This window comes from Heptranchias perlo, chromosome 19 (genome assembly GCF_035084215.1).
Source record: "Heptranchias perlo isolate sHepPer1 chromosome 19, sHepPer1.hap1, whole genome shotgun sequence".
Lineage (NCBI taxonomy): Eukaryota > Metazoa > Chordata > Chondrichthyes > Hexanchiformes > Hexanchidae > Heptranchias > Heptranchias perlo.
In genome coordinates, this window is record NC_090343.1 from 25,410,268 (window position 1) to 25,426,528 (window position 16,261).

A 16,261-nucleotide genomic window follows, 5' to 3' on the forward strand; every position below is an offset into this window, starting at 1 on the left:
TTCTCTTTCTTATAGGTTCTTCACAACAGCAAGAAGCTCCTGCAGAAGAAGACATCTCAGAGATGGACAATCCTCCTGAGCATGCAGCCTCAGGCACTCCATCCCTCCCAGACACCAGCTCAGACACTGGCACTCCACATGGGGTAGATAGTGATCTAGACGGGTCTTCACATCGTGGAACGCCCATCAGCAGTGGGCAGCAGCAGTTACTGGTGGCAGGGCAAGCCCAGGAGAGAACTCTGTGAAGGGCGTAGCCATCTCCCAACTCTGCTGAGGATGACAGAGATGAGGACTTCATGGGCCCAGCCATGAGAAGAAAACTGCTGGCCTCACAAAAGCTGTTGTATGAGGTATCGGAAGGTGTGCCAAGAAGTTTCAGCATTAAGGCCGAGAGTGTGGAAGAGCCCTCTTCCAGTTGGTGTGGTGTCAACTTGCATGGAATCACCACTTTGCAGTCTGCCATGGAGAATGTGGTCATGGGGCTTAAACTCTATTTGCTCCATCATTCGACATATTGGATTAATTTAGACTTTTACCAGCCTTTGATTTTCCCAAATTAAGGTCCAAGCAAACCAAGTGAGCTACTGATGGCAGCATTAATTAGATCAATTCACTAACCATTTAGCGAACATAAGTTCAACAGTCCTTGCAAGGCAGGTTGCCATGACAATGGCATGCTAAAACAATCTAATGTAGCAATTATAATGCACTGATCCGTTCGGCACCAACAATATTTCAAGAGCGGTGTGAGCATGGAGCCATGCACACACTGGCTGCTCATATCACTGTGGAGTGCTTAGTGAAGGGATCTAATTGGAATGGTTAAAGGCAGAGCTCCATTCAAAAGTATTCAACATATGCCAGAGTGCTGTTGGTTAGTCTTCAACTGCAATTAATTTCTACCAATTCAGAGAGATTTTAGAGTTCTGAAAGTATTTGTTACAATCCAGGGGGGTAAGAGTATAAAAAAGCATGCAATTTTTTGCTGATCTACATTTGGAAATTTACCTAGCAATCTGCAATCTTCCCTCACCAAACACCAATTAAACTCTAATTGACCTCAGGATCTATTTAAACCACTTCTTCAGATGGCGTACCTGAGCAGTGCCCAGGCTGTGTTAGTAGCTATGTTAGGACTCAGACTTCTCCCCCCGCCCAGATCCTAGGGTCCCCCTCTCAGTGTTCACAAACTCTGTATTCATTGTATTCCCACTATTCCTTGATCACAGGACTGATCCAATGCCCCAGATTCCAGGATCACTCTCCCAAGGATCCTTGATCACAGGTTCATCTGCAGCATTCCTAGAACCTCCCTCTCCATTGTTCATGGTATCCTGGAATTCCCCTCCAATGCTCTCAGATCCTGATGGCCCTCTCCAAAATACAGATTGACCCCATGCTAGACCCTTGTCCCCCTTCCCAGGATCACCCTCAATGCTGATAGCTGGTAATAATCCTTGGCATTACACCTGCTTCTTATAAAACTTCCAATTCACTGTTAGCAATGCCACAGATGATCTGCTCTCTCCCTCTATACATGCTAGTGAATATGCCACACCACTGCTTATAGTAAGTCAGCGGATAAGGCTTTGGATTCTTGAAATGAATGCTGGGGTCAGTTCCAGGTCAAGCCTCAGATCAGAAATCTGGCCTCAGATTAGAATTCTGGCTTTGTCTGACAACTCAACTAAGCAGGTATGAGACATTATGGGACCAGTATGTTCCTAGAGAGACAACACTAAAACACAAAGAAGTCAAAATCTGTCTCGGGCGGTAACGCAAAACAGGTGATAGCGAATTGGCAGCCCGTTTTACATTCCCACCTGATATTCATTTCCATTGGCTTCAGCGTAAAACAGGCTGCCGAGTCTCGATCGCCAGTTTTGCATTAACACATGAATTCATACTCCAATGCTTTTTATGTTTGTTAAATTCCATGCAGAATACACATACATACACATGTTCAAACTGCTTTTAATGCCAGATCACAGTAAAACTGTATACAGAAGCAAATCCTTTGCTCTAATTCCAGACATGGATGAACAAGGGTGCACTGCAGCAACTCGCCAAAGCTTCTTCGACAGCACCTCCCAAACCCGTGACCTCTACCACCTAGGACAAGGGCAGCAGGCGCATGGGAACACCATCTCGGCCTCCTCCCAATATCCCCACCATCACAGAAGCCAGTCTTCAGCCAATTCGATTCACTCCACGTGATATCAAGAAACGGCTGAGTGCACTGGACACAGCAAAAGGTTTGGGCCCCGACAACATCCTGGCTGTAGTGCTGAAGACTTGTGCTCCAGAACTAGCTGCGCCTCTAGCCAAACTGTTCCATACAGCTACAACACTGGCATCTACCCGACAATGTGGAAGATTGCCCAGGTATGTCCTGTCCACAAAAAGCAGGACAAATCCAATACGGCCAATTACCGCCCCATCAGTCTACTCTCAATCATCAGCAAAGTGATGGAAGGTGTCGTCGACAGTGCTATCAAGCAGCACTTATTCACCAATAACCTGCTCACCGATGCTCAGTTTGGGTTCCGCCAGGACCACTCAGCTCCAGACCTCATTACAGCCTTGGTCCAAACACGTACAAAAGAGCTGAATTCCAGAGGTGAGGTGAGAGTGACTGCCCTTGACATCAAGGCAGCATTTAACTGAGTGTGGCACCAAGGAGCCCCAGTAAAATTGAAGTCAATGGGAATCAGGGGGAAAACTATCCAGTGGCTGGAGTCATACCTAGCACAAAGGAAGATGGTAATGGTTGTTGGAGGCCAATCATCTCAGCCCCAGGACATTGCTGCAGGAGTTCCTCAGGGCAGTGTCCTAGGCCCAACCATCTTCAGCTGCTTCATCAATGACCTTCCCTCCATCATAAGGTCAGAAATGGGGATGTTCGCTGATGATTGCACAGTGTTCAGTTCCATTCGCAACCCCTCAGATAATGAAGCAGTCCGTGCCCGCATGCAGCAAGACCTGGACAACATCCAGGCTTGGGCTGATAAGTGGCAAGTAACATTCGCGCCAGACAAGTGCCAGGCAATGACCATCTCCAACAAGAGAGAGTCTAATCACCTCCCCTTGACATTCAACAGGATTACCATCGCCAAATCCCCCACCATCAACATCCTGGGGGTCACCATTGACCAGAAACTTAACTGGACCAGCCACATAAATACTGTGGCTACAAGAGCAGGTCAGAGGCTGGGTATTCTGCAGCGAGTGATTCACCTCCTGACTCCCCAAAGCCTTTCCACCATCTACAAGGCACAAGTCAAGAGTGTGATGGAATACTCTCCACTTGCCTGGATGAGTGCAGCTCCAACAACACTCAAGAAGCTCAACACCATCCAGGACAAAGTAGCCTGCTTGATTGACACCCCATCCACCACCCTAAACATTCACTCCCTTCACCACAGGCGCTCCTTGGCTGCAGTGTGTACCATCCACAGGATGCACTGCAGCAACTCGCCAAGGCTTCTTCGACAGCACCTCCCATACCCGCGACCTCTACCACCTAGAAAGACAAGGGCAGCAAGCACATGGGAACAACACCACCTGCACGTTCCCCTCCAAGTCACACACCATCCCGACTTGGAAATATATCGCCGTTCCTTCATCGTTGCTCGGTCAAAATCCTGGAACTCCCTTCCTAACAGCACTGTGGGAGAACCTTCACCACACGGACTGCAGTGGTTCAAGAAGGCGGCTCACCACCACCTTCTCAAGGGCAATTAGGGATGGATAATAAATGCTGGCCTTGCCAGCAACGCCCACATCCCATGAACGAATTTAAAGAAACACCACCTGCACGTTCCCTCCAAGTCACACACCATCCTAACTTGGAAATATATCGCCGTTCCTTCATCATCACTGAGTCAAAATCCTGGAACTCCTACCTAACAGCACTGTGGGGGTACCTTCACCACACGAACTGCAGTGGTTCAAGAAGGCGGCTCACCACCACCTTCTCAAGGGCAATTAGGGATGGGTAATAAATGCTGGTCTTGCCAATGGCGTCCACATCCCATGAAAGAATAAAAAAAGCAATAGTGGTTACTATAAAAGCCCTGCACAGCAGCATGAGCTGCAGAAAAAACAACAGCACAACAAACTCAGAGAAGACATTATCCTGCCAACAGAATTCATAGGTTGTGTGCAACCTGAGCAGGGAGAGAGAGGAAAGCGTAACAGGAAGGGACAGAAGGTATGGAGTAATAGGTAAAGTGTTAAAAAAGGAAAAAGCAGGAACTAAGCGTCACAAAACAGATTTGAAAGTTCTTTATCTGAATGCACGTAGCATTCGTAATAAAATGGACGAGTTAACGGCACAAATAACTACGTATGGGTATGATCTTGTGGCCATTACAGAAACATGGCTGCAGGGTGACAACGACTGGGAATTAAATATGCCAGGGTATTTAACAATCAGGAAGGACAGGCAGGAAGGAAGGGGAGGTGGGGTGGCTATGTTAATAAAGGAAGGAATCACTGTAATACAGAGAAATGATATTGGGACAAAGCATCAAGATAATGAAACAGTTTGGGTGGAGATAAGGAATAATAAGGGAAAAAAAACATTAGTGGGCGTAGTATATAGGCCTCCTAATAGTTGCAACTCTGCTGGAAGAAGTATTAATCAGGAGATAGTCGGGGCATGTAATAAGGGAACAGCCATAATTATGGGGGATTTTAATTATCATATTAACTGGACAAATCAAATTGGGCAGAGCAGCCTTGAGGACGAGTTCATTGAGTGCATCAGGGATGGATTTCTTGAGCAGTATGTAACTGATCCTACAAGGGGGCAGGCAACCTTGGACCTGGTCCTGTGTAATGAGTCAGGATTAATTAATAATGTCCTAGTTAAGGATCCCCTTGGAACGAGCGACCACAACATGGTTGAATTCCATATCCAATTAGAGGGTGAGAAGGTTGATTCTCAAACAAGCGTACTGAGCTTGAATAAAGGAGACTATGATGGTATGAGAGCGGAATTGATTAAAGTGGACTGGGAAAATAGATTAAAGGGTAAGACGGTACATGAGCAGTGGTGTTCATTTAGGGAGTTATTTTACAACTTTCAAAATAAATATATTCCACTGAGGAAAAAAGGGTGTAAAAGAAATGACAGCCACCCGTGGCTAAGTAAAGAAATCAAGGATAGTATCCGACTAAAAACAAGGACATATAAGGTAGCCAAACTTAGTGGGAGGATAGAAGATTGGGAAGTATTCAAAAGACAGCAAAAAGTAACTAAAGGATTGATTAAGAAAGGGAAGTTAGATTATGAAAAGAAATTAGCAAAAAATATAAAAACAGATAGCAAGAGTTTCTATAGTTATATAAAAAGAAAAAGGGTGGCTAAGGCAAACATAGGTCCCTTAGAGGATGAGACCGGGAAATTAATGGTGGGAAACATGGAGATGGCAAAAATGCTGAACAAATATTTTGTTTCAGTCTTTACAGTAGAGGACACTAAGAATATCCCAACACTGGACAAACAGGGGACTCTCGGGGGGGAGGAGCTAAATACGATTAAAATCACTCAAGAGATGGTACTCAGTAAAATAATGGGACTCAAGGCGGATAAATCCCCTGGACCTGATGGCTTCCATCCTAGGGTCTTGAGGGAAGTGGCAGTAGGGATTGTGGATGCTTTGGTGATAGTTTTCCAAAATTCCCTGGACTCAGGAGAGGTCCCGGCAGATTGGAAAACTGCTAATGTAACACCGTTATTTAAAAAGGGTAGTAGGCAGAAGGCTGGAAATTATAGGCCAGTTAGCTTAACATCTGTGGTGGGTAAAATTTTGGAGTCTATTATTAAGGAGACAGTAACGGAACATTTAGATAAGCATAATTTAATAGGACAAAGTCAGCATGGCTTTATGAAGGGGAAGTCATGTCTGACAAATTTGCTTGAGTTCTTCGAGGATATAACGTATAGGGTGGATAAAGGGGAACCAGTGGACGTAGTGTATTTAGACTTCCAGAAGGCATTCGACAAGGTGCCACATAAAAGATTATTACTTAAGATAAAAAATCACGGGATTGGGGGTAATATTCTGGCATGGGTGGAGGATTGGTTATCGAACAGGAAGCAGAGAGTTGGGATAAATGGTTCATTTTCGGACTGGCAACCAGTAACCAGTGGTGTTCCACAGGGGTCGGTGCTGGGTCCCCAACTCTTTACAATCTATATTAACGATTTGGAGGAGGGGACCGAGTGCAACATATCAAAATTTGCAGATGATACAAAGATGGGAGGGAAAGTAGAGAGTGAGGAGGACATAAAAAACCTGCAAGGGGATATAGACAGGCTGGGTGAGTGGGCGGAGATTTGGCAGATGCAATATAATATTGGAAAATGTGAGGTTATGCACTTTGGCAGGAAAAATCAGAGAGCAAGTTATTTTCTTAATGGCGAGAGACTGGAAAGTACTGCAGTACAAAGGGATCTGGGGGTCCTAGTGCAAGAAAATCAAAAAGTTGGTATGCAGGTGCAGCAGGTGATCAAGAAAGCCAACGGAATGTTGGCTTTTATTGCTAGGGGGATAGAATATAAAAACAAGGAGGTATTGCTGCAGTTATATAAGGTATTGGTGAGACCGCACCTGGAATACTGCATACAGTTTTGGTCTCCATACTTAAGAAAAGACATACTTGCTCTCGAGGCAGTACAAAGAAGGTTCACTCGGTTAATCCCGGGGATGAGGGGGCGGACATATGAGGAGAGGTTGAGTAGATTGGGACTCTACTCATTGGAGTTCAGAAGAATGAGAGGCGATCTTATTGAAACATATAAGATTGTGAAGGGTCTTGATCGGGTGGATGCAGTAAGGATGTTCCCAAAGATGGGTGAAACTAGAACTAGGGGGCATAATCTTAGAATAAGGGGCTGCTCTTTCAAAACTGAGATGAGGAGAAACTTCTTCACTCAGAGGGTGGTAGGTCTGTGGAATTTGCTGCCCCAGGAAGCTGTGGAAGCTACATCATTAGATAAATTTAAAACAGAAATAGACAGTTTCCTAGAAGTAAAGGGAATTAGGGGTTATGGGGAGCGGGCAGGAAATTGGACATGAAGCTGAGTTCGGATCGGTCAATGCCCTGTGGGTGGCGGAGAGGGCCCAGGGGCTATGTGGCCGGGTCCTGCTCCGACTTCTTGTGTTCTTTAGATTTGTGGTTGGGATCAGATCAGCCATGATCTTATTGAATGGCGGAGCAGGCTCGAGGGGCCGATTGGCCTACTCCTGCTCCAATTTCTTATGTTCTTATGTTCTTATGTTCTTAAAAGTTATCTGAAAGGAAATTTAGGCTCAGTAGACAAGGTATGGCAACCAAAGTCTGACTCCTATCAGGAAATTGTAGAAATGAGTTAGAATCATTTCTTCTGCAATACAGATAGCTACACAAACTTCTTCTGCACATCTTGCAATGGTCATGTCAAGGGTAAATGGTCCACCATTTTGAGGAATCCAACCACTCCATTAGCCAAAAGGACATGCAGTTTCATATGAGCTTAGTTAGTGTTTACACTGGTAGCAATTCATTAAAGGGGGCAGCAACATCAGGAGTGCAGCATAGAGCTTGCTGATTGTACATTTCCAAACACTAAGGATGTCCATGAAGGATTAAAACCGAATGGAAGTGCAAATGCACTCAAATCAGGCATTGTAGCAATTGAGAAGCCACATTGGATGCATTGCTACATTGAAATGTTACTGGCACAATGCATTCATCTCATCCAGATGGACTAGGTGTTGTTGAAGACGTTGTATGTAGAAAGCTGGAGGACCAGCAAGAGCAGAATAGGGCTGCCCATAATGTCAGATGACACGCATGGTGTACCATAAATTCTTGGCACTCCATTGAATATCAGGTCTCTCATATCACACGCAGCTACTTGATATTAACAGTAGAGATCTAGCTAAGGAAGCTGAGGTTTAATAGAATGGCAGTGACAGAGCTGTGCCATCTCCTTTACGATTCAACATTCATACGGCATTGCCAGTGGCCATCAAAGTAACTGCTGCCCTCAATTTTTATGCAGTAGACTCCTTTTAGAATAGAACTGGGGACAGTTGCAGTGTCAACCAGTTTGCTGCCCACAGATGCATCAACAGTATCACAAATGCATTATTCAGCAGGGCCAACAAATTCATCACATTTGCCACTGGTCACTAGCAGCAATGTATGAGGGCAACATAATTCTACAGAGCTGCTGGCTTTCCCACAGTTCAGGCATAATTGCCTGAAATCTTGTTTCCATTCAGTCCCCTGTGCACACTGAAGTTCCCCACATGACCCAAAAGGGACACCTTAATGCCACAAACGATCAAATATTGCCATGATGATAAGTGCAGCTACTCTGAGGTTACAGATTGTGTTGGTCTTCAATTTTACTGCTGCTAATGGCCCACGACACTTTATGGATGCCCAGCTTTGGCTGATTGATCTGTCCTTAGTCTATCCCATTTAGCACGATGATAGTGCCACAGTACATGATGGAGGATGTCCTCACTGTAAAGACAAAACTTTGTCTTCACAAGGACTATGTGGTGGTCACGCCTACCAATGTTATCATGGACAGGTGTATCTGCAACAGGTAGATTGATGACGATGAGGTCAAATAGGATACTTCCTCATGTTAGTTTTCTCACCACCTGATGCAGACCTACTACCTTATCGTAAAGGCACCTGTAATGTGAATACACCTGTAAATGTTCCTATAATATAAATACACCATTAATTTAAGTGCATCAATATAATGTAAATGTACTTATTTATTATATATTAAATTTGTTACCACCCCAATCGCCACCACTACCCTCCCTGCCGATCAACGCTACCCTCCAGTCAATGCTACCCTCCCTCCCGTCACCCCCACTTCCTGATCAGCCCCCTTTAAGGACTTACCTGAAGGTTCCTGCCGACGACCCAGCGGCCCGGTCTTTGAGGCCTCTTCTCCATCGAGCTGCCCGGGGATGGCAGGCCGACACGAGCTCATTTCTAGGCCACAATTTTGTCAAAAATTTGACATAATTTCCAACTTGCACAGAGCATTTTCCAGGGAATTTGTAACAGCTGACAATCTAGGTATGCATGGCATTTGATTAATGAAATGTTGATGGTTCACAAACGTAAAAGAAAAAGTATTTCTTTTGTGTATTGCTGTAGCTAAGGTCACCATTGGAACTTTATTTAAAGGAACACCTGAGCCATTTTAAAGCCTTTCATCTTACATAAACACGAGTGTGTGTGTGTGTGTGTGTGTGTGTGAAAGAGAGAGTGAATGAGTGTAAGATAGCTAAAGAGATAATGATATGGTTATGGAACAGTTTGTGTACATAAATAATGCACTCTTTTTAACCTAGAAACGACTTGTGGTGATATTAGAGGATGAACAATAGACTTATACTTAACTCTTGTCCACTTATTTAATGAAGGATTTAACCTTGTTTAAATAAAATGATAACACCTTCATTAAAATAGAGGATAATGGAATTTCATATGAACTTTGAAAAGTACAGAACTGGAAAAGATTCTGCAGTCAAATTCCGGTCAAAAACAAACTAATATCCCTCAAATGCAAATTCCCTTAAACACCTATCCAACTGTCCCTTATTTTTTTCTAAACTATCTGCCTCCACTGCTTCCCTGGGCAGTCTGCTCCAGATGTTCATCAACCTCTGCATAAAGTAGTTAAATCTCAACTGTCTATGAATCTGCCTTTTTCTAAGCTTGAGCCCACGTCTCCTGGTTCTAGAGTTTATGGTAACCTTGAACAAATTGTCAGGGTTCGATTAAGAATTTTGAATACGTGAAAATATCTCCCTTGACCCTCGTCTTCTAGGAACATAGGAACATAGGAACAGGAGTAGGCCATTCAGCCCCTCATGCCTGCTCCGCCATTTGATAAGATCATTGTAAACAATTTTACAACACCAAGTTATAGTCCAGCAATTTTATTTTAAATTCACAAGCTTTCGGAGGCTTCCCCCTTCGTCAGGTGAACGATGTGAAATGAGATCCTCGAAATGAAATCGCATTTATAATTCACAGAACAATGCTTGGTGAGTACAGACAGTTTTTTCAACTGCCCGTTGCCAAGGCAATCAGTGTGCAGACAGACAGGTGTTACCTGCCAGGTCTCACAGAATATACAAATCACCAAAAAAAAACAAACAAAAAAAAACAGAGATAGAGAGGTAGAAACATAGAAAAGACAGCAACTGACCCGTTATATTAAAAACAGATAACATTTGTTCGCTGGTGGGGTAACGTGTAGCGTGACATGAACCCAAGATCCCGGTTGAGGCCGTCCTCATGGGTGCGGAATTTGGCTATCAATTTCTGCTCGACGATTTTGCGTTGTCGTGTGTCTCGAAGGCCGCCTTGGAGAACGCTTACCCGAAGGTCGGTGGATGAATGTCCATGACTGCTGAAGTGTTCCCCGACTGGGAGGGAACCCTCCTGTTTGGCGATTGTTGCGCGGTGTCCGTTCATCCGTTGTCGCAGCGTCTGCATGGTCTCGCCAATGTACCATGCTCTGGGGCATCCTTTCCTGCAACGTATGAGGTAGACAACGTTGGCCGAGTCACAGGAGTATGAACCATGCACCTGGTGGGTGGTGTCCTCTCGTGTGATGGTGGTACCTGTGTCGATGATCTGGCATGTCTTGCAGAGGTTACCGTGGCAGGGTTGTGTGGTGTCGTGGACGCTGTTCTCTTGAAAGCTAGGTAATTTGCTGCGAACGATGGTCTGTTTGAGGTTGGGTGGCTGTTTAAAGGCGAGTAGTGGAGGTGTGGGGATGGCCATAGCGAGGTGTTTGTCCTCATTGATGACATGTTGAAGGCTGCGGAGAACATGGCGTAGTTTCATCGACACAGATACCACCATCACACGAGAGGACACCACCCACCAGGTGCATGGTTCATACTCCTGTGACTCGGCCAACGTTGTCTACCTCATACGTTGCAGGAAAGGATGCCCCAGAGCATGGTACATTGGCGAGACCATGCAGACGCTGCGACAACGGATGAACGGACACCGCGCAACAATCGCCAAACAGGAGGGTTCCCTCCCAGTCGGGGAACACTTCAGCAGTCATGGACATTCATCCACCGACCTTCGGGTAAGCGTTCTCCAAGGCGGCCTTCGAGACACACGACAACGCAAAATCGTCGAGCAGAAATTGATAGCCAAATTCCGCACCCATGAGGACGGCCTCAACCGGGATCTTGGGTTCATGTCACGCTACACGTTACCCCACCAGCGAACAAATGTTATCTGTTTTTAATATAACGGGTCAGTTGCTGTCTTTTCTATGTTTCTACCTCTCTATCTCTGTTTTTTTTTGTTTGTTTTTTTTTGGTGATTTGTATATTCTGTGAGACCTGGCAGGTAACACCTGTCTGTCTGCACACTGATTGCCTTGGCAACGGGCAGTTGAAAAAACTGTCTGTACTCACCAAGCATTGTTCTGTGAATTATAAATGCGATTTCATTTCGAGGATCTCATTTCACATCGTTCACCTGACGAAGGGGGAAGCCTCCGAAAGCTTGTGAATTTAAAATAAAATTGCTGGACTATAACTTGGTGTTGTAAAATTGTTTACAATTGTCAACCCCAGTCCATCACCGGCATCTCCACATCATGATAAGATCATGGCTGATCTGTGATCTCGCTCCATATACCTGCCTTTGGCCCATATCCCTTAATACCTTTGGTTGCCAAAAAGCTATCTATCTCACATTTAAATTTAGCAATTGAGCTAGTATCAATTGCCATTTGCGGAAGAGAGTTCCAAACTTCTACCACCCTTTGTGTGTAGAAATGTTTTCTAATCTCACTCCTGAAAGGTCTGGCTCTAATTTTTAGACTGTGCCCCCTACTCCTAGAATCCCCAACCAGCAGAAATAGTTTCTCTCTATCCACCCTGTCTGTTCCCCTTAATATCTTATAAACTTCAATCAGATCACCCCTTAACCTTCTAAACTCTAGAGAATACAACCCCAATTTGTGTAATCTCTCCTCGTAACTTAATTCCTGCAGAATAAAGAATCTTAGGCTCTTGCCACCCTCTTTATATTTCAAATGTCTTAAGCTGATATCAGTTTGGTTGTCCTTTTGTACTGCCTCCAATATTCTTGCTCTACTCCAGTGACCAATATTATATACAGAATTCAGAGTATGGCACATTTCTATCACCCTTCTACTGAAAAAACATTGCCTAAATTTCTTCTGACACCCTAAACTTTGAGGTCTCCAGCTGATTTGTATAGCTCAGTGCCACACCAGTTGTGCATCTACTTATTGCAGCATCAGAGAACATACTTTTTAAAATTAAAACTCAACAAAAAAATGTGGGCACATTTATTCATTTAGCCTTATTTATAATTTAAAATATTTCATCCTTGCCTTATTTAGATTACACAATTTTTTTTTGGTGGGGGGGTGGGGTGCACTGGAAAAGAGTACAAGGAAAATGATCCTAATTGTACTACTTCCAATCACAGTTGAGATAGGTACAATCAGTAATGAGCTTTATGGATAAATCACATGGATTGACAAGTTTGTCAGTTTTCTGTTGAAAATTGAATAACTGGAAAAAGAATTATTCAAAGAATTTCTGCAAGGATTTTCTGGTGGAAGATGGGTGGAACCCTAAGAGAAATAACATCAATGGCAAAAAAAAAAGCCATTTATGCTGTTACACCAGGATTTCCATTGAAGTTATAGCAGCGGTTTGGAAATTCTGCATAGTAGACATAATGGGTATAATTTTAAGCTAACTCGCCAGGTGGGAAACAGATTGATTCAGGTAGGACTCCCATTTTACACGACACCTGATTTTACTCTCCATTGACTACTGACCTTCCACTTCCAATTCACAAATTGAGGGCAAAGCAATATTAATCAGAATTAAACTTCAGTAGAGCAGATGCACGGCCATGCACCATGGAAATTGGAAGGCTCGTTTCTTCACACAGAGTAATGGTTCTGTGAATAACCCTGGAGAACCATTTCTATGGGGGTTCCACTAATCTCCCGTTGGAGAACCCCCACAGAAATTCCAGGCGACTTTGCAAAGTCTTTGCTCAGATGATGAAATGGGTTAGAGGAATTTATACACAATGGAGTAGAATTTCCACGGGGTACCAAAAGAGGTTATTACTTCAAAAATGTGTGTTTGTAGACAAAGGAATGTTATTCCCACCTTCAGAGATCTAAAGTACTGTCTTTTCTATACTTTTTGCATTATGTTTCTATTCATAATTTTTCCAAGTACCATTAGCAGCCAAAATTCCCTGCAAGTTAGTTAACGCTCATGTTTGATAGTATGCCTCAGAGAATCTGAGAGGAAACCTATCAGAACAAAGCAGAAAAGAAATATTGGCTGTTTGTGACATCAACTCATTGCTTAAAGGCACAACTCCTAACCAGGTAATTGTGATTATGTGACATTATGTTCTGGTTGTTTTGAATGCCATCTGCTTTACTCAAGTATTTTAGAATTTTTTTACTCAATTGTATCTATTGTTATGTGTATACATTAAATTTTAATGACTGCAAAAAAAACCATCATAACAATGCAAATTAAACATATACCAATATGTTCAAATCTGCTCTTAGGATTTGAGCCCTGAAGGCGTAGAATCAGAAATTTTGGCACAGAAGACCGTTTGGTTCATCATGCAATCTACTCTAATCCCATTTCCCTGCACTTTCCTCATACTCTCTGATACTTTTCTGTAAGTGTTTATCTAATTCACTTTCAAATTTTGTAATTAACTCAGTTTCAATAGCCACTTGCAATAATGCATTCCATGCTCTAATAACCCTCTGCACGAAAAAAATCTTCCACCATCCCTCTTTGTTCTGCAAGTCATAATCCTCAGTTTATACCTCCTTGTTACTAATTTTCCAACCAGTGGAAATAATCTTTCACTATTTATCCTCTCAAACCACTTCATAATTATGAACACTTCTGTTAGATCCTTCTTAGCCTTCTCTGCTCCTGTAGTCCTAGCTTCTCACGTCTCTCACCATATCTATAACCTCTCATCCCTGGCATCGACAGGAATAAAAGTTTCACATATTCAGGATGCACTTCATCTCTCTGTTAACTTACCTGCAATGGTTTACGCTGTTAATATACAAGCATTTGATTGATGCATCCCTGCAGCACCATACATAATTTATCACATTAGCATATGTTCCATTACCCCATTGAGACACTCTGGGAGCTAAAGTATCGAGCTTTGATTCCAAACACAATCACCCATATAATTGTTATAGATATTGATTAAAAAATTAGTTTTGTCTGACCATGCTTAACAACTGCTGTGTTTCATTAATACACACTTACTGATGTATTTATGTGTGTATGCTTTCATTTTGAATGTACCACAGGAATTAAATACCAGAGAGGTAGTTGGTTCAGGGTAAAATTCACCATAGTGGCATTGAACTATAAGAAACTGTCATACATCCACAAGAGTAATGTCACTTGAAATGTGTGTAAGATTTTAAGCAGCAAAGTTGATGAGTAGCTTCCCCAGTGATGCAGTTGTTTTGCTGCTAACCATCTATGCTTCAGAGAGGCATGACTCAAATGTATGAGTTTCTGGTCTCAATCAGGACTGTATGCATAGGCATTGAGCAATGGACTTGCTCGAGAGCTGCATTTAGGTTAGCGTTGTTCACATATAGCCTCTAATAAGCCAGATGCAGAGCACTATTAGCAAAATCAGAAAGTGGTAGTGTGGAATTGGGTCCATATACTCATACCAAAGAATATTAATTTGTTCCTTAACTCCAATACATGCGATTTTAAATGCAAAGAGTGTACCAAAAGCGCATGACCATTCGTTAGGAGGATATTAAAAGGAATTCAAGAAAAAGGGAGATTTGCATTGTGGATACAAGCTGCATTACCATGATTAAACCTGCAGTTAACCAAAGGCTCTCATACCTTCCCTTTGATGGCTGAACCCTTAGTTTTCATCAATTGGAATTCTTGGCTTCACGGTCTCTTCTGGAACTTCACTTATCGCCTCCATTACTAAACATGTCTCAAGAAGCTTAATTTCCTGTTTTGTGCCAAACTGCCAAATACTTATTTTTTCCCTCAACAACTCAACTCTTTATAAAGTCCAAACCCAAAGATTCGCTCCTAAATATGGATTTTGTCAATGTAAAGAAAAATCTAAAATTGCTAATTTAGTCCAGTTTCTCTATCCTGGACATAATGGCAGGTAATGTTATCAAAAAGATGGTAACAGTAACTCAATTGTGAGTTTTACTGAACTGACCAGGTTAACCTGACAGTGTGGGAACCTAGATCTGAATTGCAGATATTTTAATTTCAAGTTGTCAATCACAATTTAGTCAACATTAAACTATTCAACAGTTGAGTCATTCACCTTCATTCCTAAGGGAGAAGGGATTAGGAACAATGTTCTCCTCCATAGCTCCATCCCATGCTGTTCTATAAACACGCTGGCTGGAAGCACTCATTTCCTCAGAGATAAATATCACTGAGCTTGACTCCCAACAGCTTTTCATTAAAGAGGCAGAAATCCAGACATTCCTGCATGTAAATACAGGGCTGATTTGAAGTTGTCTAAAGTGGCAACAGATATTGAAATCTGCTGACATTTCCTCAGCTGCAAAGTTTTTGAAAGGTTTCAAAGATAAATGTTGCAAATCATCATAGCACCTTTAAAGTGGCAAAGCATCCCACTGTGCTTCACAGTTTGAGACCAGACTCGTGCAGGAGTTAGGGAAGTGGCCAAAGGCATAGTCGAAGAGGTTGATTTTAAGACTTTTGAAGGTGGAGATGAAACAAAATGGCTGAAGGTTATGCTACAGATTGTAAAGCGTAGAGGGGGAGAATACACATTAGACTTGAGTTGGATGAATAGAAGATGAAAACAGGAATGTATGGCTGCAAGAGGTTGTAACGGTCAGAAGGGCAGAGGCCACAGAAATATTTGTAGACAAGGATGAGGATTTTGAAGCCATTGCACTAAGGAACAGGTAGCTAGTGGAGGTCAGCAAGTATAGCAGTGATAGGTGAACAGGATATGATGTGGTTGGCAGAATGCCCAATGAGGTAGAGTTTATGAAGGGTGGAAGTCAGAAGGAGAAGTTGAGTTTGAAGGTGACAAAGGCATGAATGAGAGTTTCAGCGACAGTGGGTGAGATAGGAATGAAGACAGGCAATATTTCAGAGTTAGAAGTAGATGG